The following is a 12135-nucleotide window of genomic DNA, read 5'->3' as shown; positions in this document are numbered from 1 at the left end:
ATGGTCGATTTGCGAAATAAATAAATAAATAAATATGTTAAATGGCGCTTTTTGAAGGTTAATAATTAGACTTTCAAGTGAATTTTTTTAACTTGCATAAAATTGTGTTTGTTTCCCGTTACTAAAGGGCGAACACGTTATTATTGCGACACATTCAACAGGGCATAACTTTTCTACCGTTGGGTAAAAATCAACCAAATTATGCATACTTTCTCATTAATGTGTATTGTTTACATGCTGTCAAACTCAAAGTCGTATTTATTCAACGAAAATGAAGGTTAACCAACGCTAGTCGAGAGAACAAATTCTTTCCAAAAACCTGAAAATTTCTGACCTGTCGCACGGGCAGTTGAAAAAAAAGTTGAACATTCATCATTCAACCGTTTCCAGAGTGTTGAAGCGATTCCAGGAGCGGTTGACTTTTGACCACGGCAAAGGAGCTGGAAGAAAACCGGGACCGCAAAACAAAAAGACGGAGGGAAAGGTGAAGCGGTTGATCAAAACAAATTCCAACGTCTCAATCCGTGATATGGCTAGAAAGATCGGCATGTCGCAGAGCTACGTCCAGAATGCAAAGAAGAGAGCTGGACTATATACATACAAGGTACAAAACTTCCGGAATCGCGATGAACTGCAACAATCGACGGCTAAAACTCAGGCACGAAAGTTCTACGAGAAGATGCTGACAAAATATGGCTGCTGTGTGGTGGACGACGAAACGTATATAAAAGCCGATTTAAAGCAAATTCCAGGGCTGGAGTTTTTCACCGGCAAGAGCACGTTCGATGTGGATGACAATTTAAGAAGAAGAAAATACCAAAGTTCACTTAAAAATATCTCTTTGACAGGCCATCTGCTCTTGCGGACTGAGTCTTTCGTGACAATGGGCACAGTAAATGGCGTGATCTACAAATCAGAGTGCCTAGAGAAGCGTCTTTTGCCGGTCTTGCAGCAGCACGAAGAAGCTCCGCTATTTTGGCCAGATTTGGCATAATGCCACTTTCCTAAAAGTTTCTTCGAGTGGTATGAGGCCATTTCTGTCAATTTTGTTCTAAAGGGCAAGAACCTGCCAAACTGTCCGGAGCTGCGCCGGTGGAGTAGTACTGGGCAATAATGAAGTGGGAACTTCGGAAGAGCAAGAAGACAGTCAAAAACGATAAGAAAATGGAAAAATTAACAGAGAAACTGGTAGCGGATGACACTGAAAAGGCTTTGATGGAGGGCATCAAGCGAAAATGTGTTCAATTTCTTTTGATTTTTGAATTAAATATATGTATGAAACTACCCTAAAATTTTGCTTTGATTCTAAACATTACAAGAAAACTGGCATGATATTTTCGGTGTCGCTAAAATTTCGTGTTCGCCCTTAAAACTCGTTTTTTTAGCACTCTTTAGCTGAATTTAGGACTTGTTCTGAAAAAGTAGACTATTTGCTACTTATTGCAAAAATAACTATAGGGATATTTTTAACAATACTGATTTTTTTTCTGAAATATCCCAAATTTCCTAGAAAATCGCATAACTATACTTAAAAGTAAAACCTCTTTCAGTTTGAAAAAAAAAGTTAAAACATTTTTGTTTGCTCATTTAATTTGATATATATCCCTGTATAAGTAGCAAATTTGGTCGAAACAGTACTTACTATTTTTTTATCAAATCGGAATTTCTTTTTAACCACCATAATATAATTATGCTGAATGAAAATTATTTAAGTCTTCGAGTTACAATGACAATAAGCATTATTGAAAAACAATACTCGTGTGAAATGGATAAATGGTGAAATTTTTTAAATTCTGTGTTCTTAAAAACAGGTTTGAGAATAGACTTCTGGTCCATATCTCTTCGACATGATCTAAGGTCAGTTGGCTGAAATATTCACGATACTTGAAAGTAAATTTCTCATTTCTTCCTAAGTAAGCAAAATTTTTATAAATAAGGATGCAAATTAGTATATCTGAAATCAAAGCTGAAAAATATGAAATAAAATATTCTTCAGAATAAAAATTCTTGTTGATAAAACATTTACATTTAAACATTTAAAAATTTTGGAAAAATTTTGGCTTTCAGTCAAACTATTTAAGAAAAACAGCGTTTTCCTATTTCATCCGGCGTTTCGGCGTAATGTATTACGCCTTCTTAGGCATTTTAGGCATCCAAAAAACCTTCCATGTTTATTTGTTTAAAACTTTCTTAAAAAAAATTGTTTCGGAGGTATAACAAAAACATTTTTACAACACACCTTTTTTTTTAGTTTCATTTGCCAAATAAAAAAAATAAAACCCGGCAAAACCAAGGCATTTTTAATGAAATTCGGGCAACCAGGCAAGGCCGGACTGTTCTCAAGTTTTGTAATGAATATCCGGGTAAACCCGGATAAAACCGGGCGATCTGGCAACCTCAATCATGCATCCCAAGTAACCAAAAGTTCCATAAATCATTCTCTTAAAAGCATACTCAGCCCTGGTCAAGGACTGTATAGCATTCTATTCAGCTTTAAATTTAAGTTCATATCCACACTTTCAAGTTCCATATCGAAAGCTGAGTAGAAGGCTATTTGGTCTTTGTATGAGCTTTCAGAAATAAAGGACAAAACAAAGCGTTCACAACTTTTTAAGCCATTTGAAATTCATAAAGTGAGCCTTCAGAACACTTTTCATGTTGGTCCTCCACTCTTCTTGTTGTTCATTGGTATTTTGAAGCATAACTTTTTGAAGTAAATGGTAATTAATTTACTACGGAGTCGAATCTCTATTTTTCGTTTTTCTGCCCAATTTTGCAATTTTCTCTCTAATATTTGAGGCCTTTTTGCTATAGATAAATTCAGTACGAGTTTACAGCAATCAGGGCAAAAGATATGATCGTTAGGATCAGGTTACGCAAAATTATCCTTCCTTCTCAATTCTGGTTCACGTGGCCGAGAGAGTGTTCTATCCGCTATTATCGGCTACACACCGTTGTACCACCATTCATAAAGTATTGATGTTCAGAACATCTATTTATACGAATTAAGGATTATCCCTTCTCAAAGTAGGCTTTTTACCAAAAGATAAACAAACAATCACGAAATTAGATTCAGCAAGATTTGGAATTGAATTAACGTGAGTATAAAATTTGATGTTATTTTTGTGCAATTCTTTTTGCACCACATTCTTTCTTATTCTTGTTTCAACAGTTTAGAAAAAAAAACTTTCTAAACTATCAAACCAAGAAGAGATACAGGAAGACTAATCGTAAGAAAACGGAAACTTGTGTGAGGATTTTGTGCAAACTGAAAATGAGGAAATAACCAGAAAATCGTAAGTTTTCATAAATAGTTTTCTTTCCTCTGAGTGTCCATTATGATTTATTATTTTCAGGATACTTTCGAAGTTTTGGACGCAAATGGACTTTTAAAACGGTTCAACTTATCGGAACAACGGAGTTAAGTGTCCGTTGTTCTAGGCAGAAAACATGCTTTCAACTCGAAAGATAATCCTGTGTTTGGTCGCTATCCTGCCTGATTCGACCTTATTGTTGAAGTAATTTGCAAATTGAATCTATTAATGAAATGAGTATCACAATGCTCAAGTTGTAGGAAAAAAAAGTTCGTAACAATTTCTGCATGGAACCAAAATGTTCGTAACTATTCCGCATGGAATCAAAAAGTTTGTAAAAAGTTCTTCGTGGAACCAAAAAAAATCGTAAGAAGTTCGTAACGAAACACAATATTCCAAATTAAATCCTGGATTTTTTAAGTTACTAAGAACGCCCAAAAGTGTTCTATGCCACTTGTTTAGTCTTGTTATGTTAGTTCAGAAGTCCAATTCAAGCACTTGTTTTCATTTCTCTCTTATTCAGCAAATTGTGAAATCGCACAAGATAAAGTATCTATGCGACTTTTGGTTACTTGGGATATCTTTAAAATCAAAACTTGAAATGAGTTTTGAATCCAGATACTTATTTTGGCATCTTGTGTTTGTTATGATTACTTAGTACTGCCCATATTTGACAAACGGTTTAATGTGCCATGAACACCAATGCGAGAAAAACGCAAAATCAATGTTTTAACAATTTTTCTGCATCCTGATACTCAAAATAAAGTAGATTAATGTGCATAACAATCATTGTAGGTGTAGGACATAGGCGGTTGAGTTAAATTGCAAATTTAGATAAAGAATTTATGAAAAAAAATAGTTTCAATCTCAGTAGCCACTTTATCAAATATAACGTGAACTAAAGTTGACAAATAGCTCTGAATTTGCCTGATGTGCATACGTTTTCAAATATTGCTGCGATTGCTCGCGCCCATAACCACCAAGCCACAAGACCACAACAAGAAGAGATTAGAAAAACTTTCTATAAGAGGACACCGGTTGCTGCGAATGAAGATAAACACATCATGCGCATTAGACAATTTATTAAATATATTGCACATAAGGCAAATTTTCTTTAGGGTTGTATGCCTCCACCAATGGATTTTTTGAAAAATGAATGAAGTAGGGATATTATCTAGAGTATAAGCTATCAAATGGCACAATTTTCTCCATTTTGAAAAAAAATGGCATATTAGACCGTTTATCAAATATGGGCAGAGTAGTACTTTGTATATCAGCCAATGCACAGTGAGGAAATTAAGACCAAAAATCCAAAAAAAAAACGAAGCCTCAGTTTAAATGACCTAAAGCAATACTTCTCTTATGAAAATCTTTTTCAGAAGTTCTAATCAGTTTTGACCGGAGATATCTGAGTTACGTGATATGTGTCTTTTAGAATACAGAAATAAAGAATCATAACATCACACAATTGAATTGAGGCAAATAATTTCTTCAGTAAAACTGTTTTTATTAAACATTCTGATGTGATGTGAAAATTTCATAAAGATGGATGAAGCGTTGCAGATGTTACAAACCTTTTAAATGTGGGCCTTATCATTAAAATTGCTATGTATCTTTATTTTATCAATATTAGAATCTAAAAAACAAGTGCATGCGTAAATTAACTGCCGAAATTGATTGCTTTTTGCTAAAAAAATTGACAAAATTGAGGAAGATTTTTCACTCACTAGCGATAGAATTTTGTTTGCTAGACTTCAGGTTATCCATCAAAACTCGTAGATTCTCAGGTAACAACTCATTTGTTTCAAATAGTGTTCTTTTTTTTGCCGAAAATTTTGCTACGGCCCACAATATGCTGCAAACTCTACTTTTTTTTAAATGAATGTTTTATCCATTTTTAGGAACTTTTTTTTTTTTCAAATCTTGACCAGATACAAAGGTTGAAAAATCGCTCACCTGGTTGAATCTGACTAGTTGTTTCAATTAATGTCCTGTAGTTTTTCGAAAGGAAGCTGAACAAATATCTTTACTTAAATGATTAAAATTTGGTATACTGGTGTACAAGGATGTAAGCTCAAAGACAAAAAAAAAATCGATATTGGACCAAAAAATCTACCGTTATATTATGTTATGAATTGAAGGAGTTAGAGAAAGGAGTTAGTTTTAGATGCTTATGTACAGCATATGTGATATTTTACCTTTGTCCCAGTTTAGATCTTTCATTTTAAACTCGCTAATTCGGAATTTTTCAATCGCGACCCGGTACTCTGAATTTTTTCTACTCCCGGGAACTCTTGGGAATCGACACACTGAATATGTTAAATAAATTTAATACCGTATATCAAAAGTTTAAAGATTTTCATTTTCAACCATTAATATTTGCAAGATACAGGAATTTCACGTTTATTTGTTCAAATTTACGCGTAAACAATCGCGAAAAAGGTTCTACAGAGGTCTAAGACGAATTATTTTCATCATTTTCATTCTAATCAGCACCAGTTCAACATAAAAGAGTGATTTGAATGTGCTAATCTTGGTAGGAAATAAAACAAATCCGAGCAACGAACATGCGAAGCATCCCTTTTTTCTGCTGATTCAGCTGAGCTGAGCTGGGCTAGCTAGCTAGCTAAAACCGAAGCAAGGGAGCAAAAAAAAAGATGTGCCGGGGATAGGCAAACCGTTTTCCTGAGAGCTCAATTTTTCCTCCAGGACGGAAGTGCAAAACCTGCAAAAGAAGGCCAATCGAGCCTTTGTTTGCCGTTTCTTATCCGGCCTTTTGCTGCAAGCTCAGCAAAAAACGTCGCCCGAAACGCCTGTTCTGGCCAAGTGTGGGCGCAATTATCCGCAATAAACAGTATTCCAGTCCGGATCATAGTCGAGTCGAGGCGAAAGGCCAAAGGAAATGGTCGATTCAGTAGGGTGGTACGGATTCTGTTAGAAAAAAAAAAAACTACAACACTCGGTTCCCCGAGGTGAAATTTCTAGAAGCAAGTGTTTGGGAGAAGACGAGTCAAGTGTAAAAACCACAAAACATGGCAACAGCAGGTAGGGATTGTTTTTTTTTTTGCTCCTTCGAATACGTTTAAGGGGCAATTTTTACGAAATTAAATATTTATTGAATATTTATTACTTCATTCTCAGAAAATATAATCCAAAAGTTTTTTATGGAAAAAAAAATTAGTCAAGTTTTCCAATGCCTTCAAACACATTCTGAGTCAGTTTGAAGTTTATTTCTGGCTAACGACAAAATGAACTATTTTTTTATTGTAGGAAACTAACAAACTCTAGTGCTTAAGTACAGTTTAATTAAATAGCTGAGTATAATTGTCTCCTTAATACGAACTTGTCCATTTACAGCAGCAGCGTAAGCTGGTAAAAAATAATCAACTGCAGTGACAAAACGCTTCGAACATTCCTAGAATGGGAAGAAGCAGCCACTATTGGTAGCGGCCATGTAGTTTTTTCCCGTGTTCCAGGAACAGATGTTGATTATGGCCACTTCATCCAGGGAAGCGGAAAAAAATCGAACACTGCACAAGTTGGGCCCCATTCCGGGCAGGGAAAATTCTTCTAAACCTTTGATCAAGTGGAGTGAGGTAAAAAAAGTGGAGAATCCAAGAGCCGGGTCCGTTTCTGGTTCGACGAAAACCAATTCGCTTAGATGTGCAGATTTTTTTCTTTCTGCCGATGCGGTTCGTACGAATTTTGGGTGGTTCTATTTGTCCTCCTCCAGGTCGTCCTTCCGAGCATTTTCACTCTGGATCGAGTATTGAGTGGGGTCCAGCAAATTTACATAAGGATCGAAGCAGCGAATCGAGAGAAAAACTGCCAACTGCTGTCGGTTTTCGATGGACAGCAGATGAAAATTGTTCACATGCGAATATTTGAATTAAACTTTTTCGTTTCACCTAGCAAAACTGAAGGATTTTTAGCAAACTTAAAAACCAAATTTGAGTTTATTGGAAAGCTAGAAATTTTATAACCTTGATTGTTTCAGATCTGAAGCTCCTAATTTAAATCAATTAATTCGAGTAGTCCTGAACAATACCAATCAGGTTTAGTTCAAAGGATTTATCGATTATTTTTTCCCAAATCAACGGTGTCAGCTTGAGTCAATTTCGAAAGATGGATCTTTTTTTATATCTGAAAATTTTACCCTGGGCTGTTCAGATTGTCCCAAGAACCTCACAGTAGGTTAATGTTTCAACTTAAAACACATTTTTTAATACATTATTAAAAACAAATTTTCGTGATATTTGAGATTAGATTTTTTCGTGACAAAAATATTAAAAAGTAGAGATGTACCGAATAGTGGTATTCGGCGAACGGCCGAATACCGAATAGTGACCTTTTCAACTATTCGGCCAAACGAATATTCGGCCGAATATTCTGTTGAATTTTCAATGAAAAACAAAACAATAAATTCATTTTTCTTCTATTTCTGCCATCTTAATGCCTCTCATGTTTTTAAGTCGATTATTTCCAACCAGACGTATAAATCATCAGATCTTTTTCAAGTAGAGATCTCTTTGATTTTCAAAATGTCACCATTAGCTGAAAGGACATCAGATGACTTGTCGCTTCTAGGACGTTTATCACAAAAGAGATTGGGTTCCAGTGAAATTTGGGACATAACATTTCAAAACAGGTGTCAAGCTGTTTGAATTTGCTTTTTTCTAAATATGTCGAATTAGATGAATGTCCAATTTTTGCTAGATATTTAAAAAATAGGTGCCAAAAAGAACGCTGATCTTTAACCTTAAGCATAAAATACTTTCTACGACACGTAGCCACAGGGCTGGGTCGGGTCTGAACGATTCTTTGAAAAACTTGTAATAAAAACGGAAAATCTGAACAGAAACTAGGCATCATTCTCAAACATACAAAAGGAAAAGAAATAAAATTACTTGAAATTTAAAGTTTTCATCGAATCACAACAGAACGAATAAATTTACTCTAAACAATCGTTTTGAAACGCAAAATTTTAAAATTTTCAAAGAGACTTTTGAGTTTATTTGATTTCTGAGTAAACCCGGGTAAAATCCGGAAAGTTTGAAGAAATATGTGTCATCCTGGTCAGATTTAACTTTTCTCGAATTCTTTATTCGGTTTATGGACAAGCCTGAATATATCAAGAAGTATAATCGATATATAAAGCTATCTACAGTGAAAAATGCACCGGTACACCTTAATGTTTTACTGAAACCATAAGTTTTTGATTATTTTAAAGCTTTTTCAACATTTCTTGTGGATATTTTATAAATTATCCAACATCAGATGACAAATTTGACAAGTCTGTTTTGTTTTAATTTCATAAAAATCAACATTCGGCCTATTCGGCCTATTCGGCCGAATACCTAACTCAACATTCGGTGAGCCGAATATTCGGCCTAACGGTTTTTTGGCGGTATTCGGCGCCGAATATTCGGCCGACCGAATATTCGAGACATCTCTATTAAAAAGTATGAAAATTGGTTTCATCGGTCCAAAACCGGATACTGTTTTTGGACAGAATTCGCACTCTGGTGACACACATTTTCAGATGACGCAAGGCCGGTCGGAAAAAACTTAACGATTTCGAACTAGAACCGAACCGAATCATAGTGACAACCTTTATTTTTAACAGTAAACGGCCTTATAAACAATCGCTTTTGATATGGGGCAGTACATCAGGAGGCATTGAAATTTCATCTTACATCAAATAACTCGGATTTTTTTTAATAAGTCTAAAAAATATGTGTTTAAGTTAGTGCCGCAAATATGAATTGAATTTGAATTTGTAGGGAAATGGAAAGCCCCGCCGGCCAAAATTGGCAAATGGTAAAAATCAAACCCCGTGTCTAAAACGTCATAAAAAAAAGGCTGAATAAACATATTGCTCTGACACGTGAAAAATTTAACCAAAACCATTTTTAGGTGTATGTCCTCATTCACTCCACAGTTCACGTGAACCTTCAAAATAACGAAAGTGATAAATTGTGTTAAAATCTGGTTCTGAACACCAAGAATTTTTTGAACGGATACCTATACATTCCACGTAAAATAAACTTTGATAAGTCCCGGATACTGTGTAAAACCCATGCTTAGGGGCCGTTCACTAATTACGTAGGCACGATTTAGGAAATTTTTAACCCTCCCTACCCCCCTGGTAAGACAAAGTCAGATTTTTCATTATTTAATAAAACTTATTAACTAAATTCGAAAAGCACAATTTATACAAAACAACAACAAAAATGATAAATATCAAGTTAGCACCAGGTACCATATTTTTTTTTTATGTTTATGACCTAATATCATAAAAATCTAAAGAAAAATTCACTCCATACCACTGGAATTGGTGCAAAAATGCTTAACGACAATTACCTAGTCAAATAACCTAAAACCTTAGACTCATTACAGTGGTAAACGATAAAGTTTTAAGATTTTTTTTTGAAAAATCGTTCGTAAAATTTAAAGTTAGTAGTTTCTATCACTAAAAAAACTGTCTAGAAATTCATTATTTACAGAGCCTCATATTAATTTTTGAAGATTTTTTCTTTATGAAGTTTTTCGAAATATAATGGATTAAAATCGTGGTGTCCAACGCGCAACTTTCTTCTATGTTTCTACAAATTTCCCAATTTAAAAACGAAAAAGGACGATCTTTTTCAATAATTTTTTTAAGAGTTTTTGGTTTCATGTTGGTTTGAATTGGATCTATTTAAATTTTATAGAACCAATTTTTTTTTTATTAACTTGAAAACATGAAATGATTAATAACATAACATAAAAAATAACCAACAAAAATGTAGTAAAAAAAATAAAACCTAGTTCTATGGTTTCGTATGGGTGTGACGAATTATCAATGTAACATTTCTTACGTAACAATTTTAGAAACCCCTCCTACCTCCTAGTAAGAGATAGGAAGCATATGTGAAACCCCGCCAGGGGGGGGGGGGGGCCTTTGTGCTTACGTTATTAGTGAACGCCCCTTATACCGAAGCTATGAAACTGGGGACAATTAGACATGTTATTTGTTACCTGAAACTTGAAGTCTGGTACCTGTCACCTGAGACATGAAGCCTGCAACCTGAGATCTAAAACCTGAAATCGGACATCTTCTCAGATGTCTTAGGAAATCAGACCTGATACCTGAATCCTGTGAATAGAATCTAAGAGAATGAGACCTTACACCTGAGTCCTGATACTTGAAACCTGAGACTTGAGATCGGAGATCTGAGACCTGACATCTAAAATCATGTCTCATAAGACATGAGACATGTCTCCTTAGGCATGAGACTTGATACCTAAGCAAGACTTGAGACCTGGCAGCTAAGACCTTAGAAATGCAACGTGAGATGTGAGATCAAAGAATCAAGATGTAAGGAGTGTGACCGGCGACGCTAGAAGTAAAAATTGGTACGAGACGTGAGACGTGATAGGTGAAACGTGAGAAGTAACACGTGAAATGTGAAATATGAGAAGTGAAACGTGAGAAGCGAACCTCGAGAATTGAAACGTAAGAAGTGAAACTTTAGAAGTGAAACGTGAGAAGTGATACTTGAGAAGTGAAACTTGAGAAGTGAAACGTGAGAAGTGAAACGCCAGAAGTTAAATGTGTGAAACGTGAGGAGTTTGACGTGAAATTTGATAAAAGAAATGTGAGAAGTGAAACGTAAGAAGTGAAACGTGAGAAGTGAAACGTGAGGAGTTTGACGTTAAATTTGATAAATGGATCTTGTAAGAAATAAGACGCGATGAACGAGACTCCGGAATCTGCGATCTCTTTGCCAACAAATTCTCGAGCACCTTTGATACATCTTCAATAACCGACGACTGACTGAATTGTGGCATCAGGAGTGTTTCACCAACGGGTTTTTCTTTAAACGGTATTACAGTCGAGGACACACCCATCTCTAAAGCAGCCACTAAGCTCAAAAACTCCTTCGCTACGGGCCCGGACGGGATACCAGCTACCTTCCTGAAACGTTTTATGCCTTCTTTGCTGACTCCTATCAGGCTTATCTTCCAAGCTTCGCTTGACCAGGCCACCTTCCCCTCACCGTGGAAAGAAGCTTACAAGTTCCCGGTTCATAAAAAGAGAGATAGGAAAGCTGTTAATAATTACCGACGAATTTCAGCTCTGTGTGCAATAGCCAAACTTTTCGAATTGGTGGTTTTAGATCCCATTTTCATGTTCTGCAAGCACAACCTCTCCAACGACCAGCATGGATTTATGCCTCAACGCTCAACTACAACTAACTTACTAACCTTTATCTCGTTTGTGCATGAAAGTTTTGCAAAGAAATCTCAAACTGATGCTACTATACCGATCTCGCGTTTAGGATTTTGTGGATCTGTTATTGGCTGGTTCCGCAGTTACCTTACTGGACGTAAATTGACAATTCGTACGGGTAACTGTTTTTCCAGGCAGTTCTCAGCTTCATCAGGCGTGCCTCAGGGAAGTCATTTAGGGCCGCTAGTATTCCTAATCTACTTCAATGGCGTGCTGCAACTTCTCGATGGACCAAAATTGGCGTATGCCAACGACTTGAAACTGTACTACTCTATCAATGGCTCCGAAGATGTGAACTCCCTGCAGAACCATTTCAACCTCTTTGCTTCCTGGTGTGATGCCAATCGCCTACCTTTAAACCGTAATAAATGTGTAGTAATATCATTTTCCCGCAAACGACGCCCGTTGTCAGCCGTTTATTTCCTTGGAAACGATGCAATCTCTCGAGCTCAACACATGAAAGATCTTGGTGTGATCCTCGACGCGCGGCTGGATTTTAAGAATCACACCAACTATATCATTGACAAAGCCTCCAGAAGCCTGGGT

This window comes from Uranotaenia lowii, chromosome 2 (assembly GCF_029784155.1).
Source record: "Uranotaenia lowii strain MFRU-FL chromosome 2, ASM2978415v1, whole genome shotgun sequence".
Lineage (NCBI taxonomy): Eukaryota > Metazoa > Arthropoda > Insecta > Diptera > Culicidae > Uranotaenia > Uranotaenia lowii.
The sequence above is the reverse complement of the archived record's forward strand: the minus strand, read 5'-3'. Positions refer to the sequence as shown.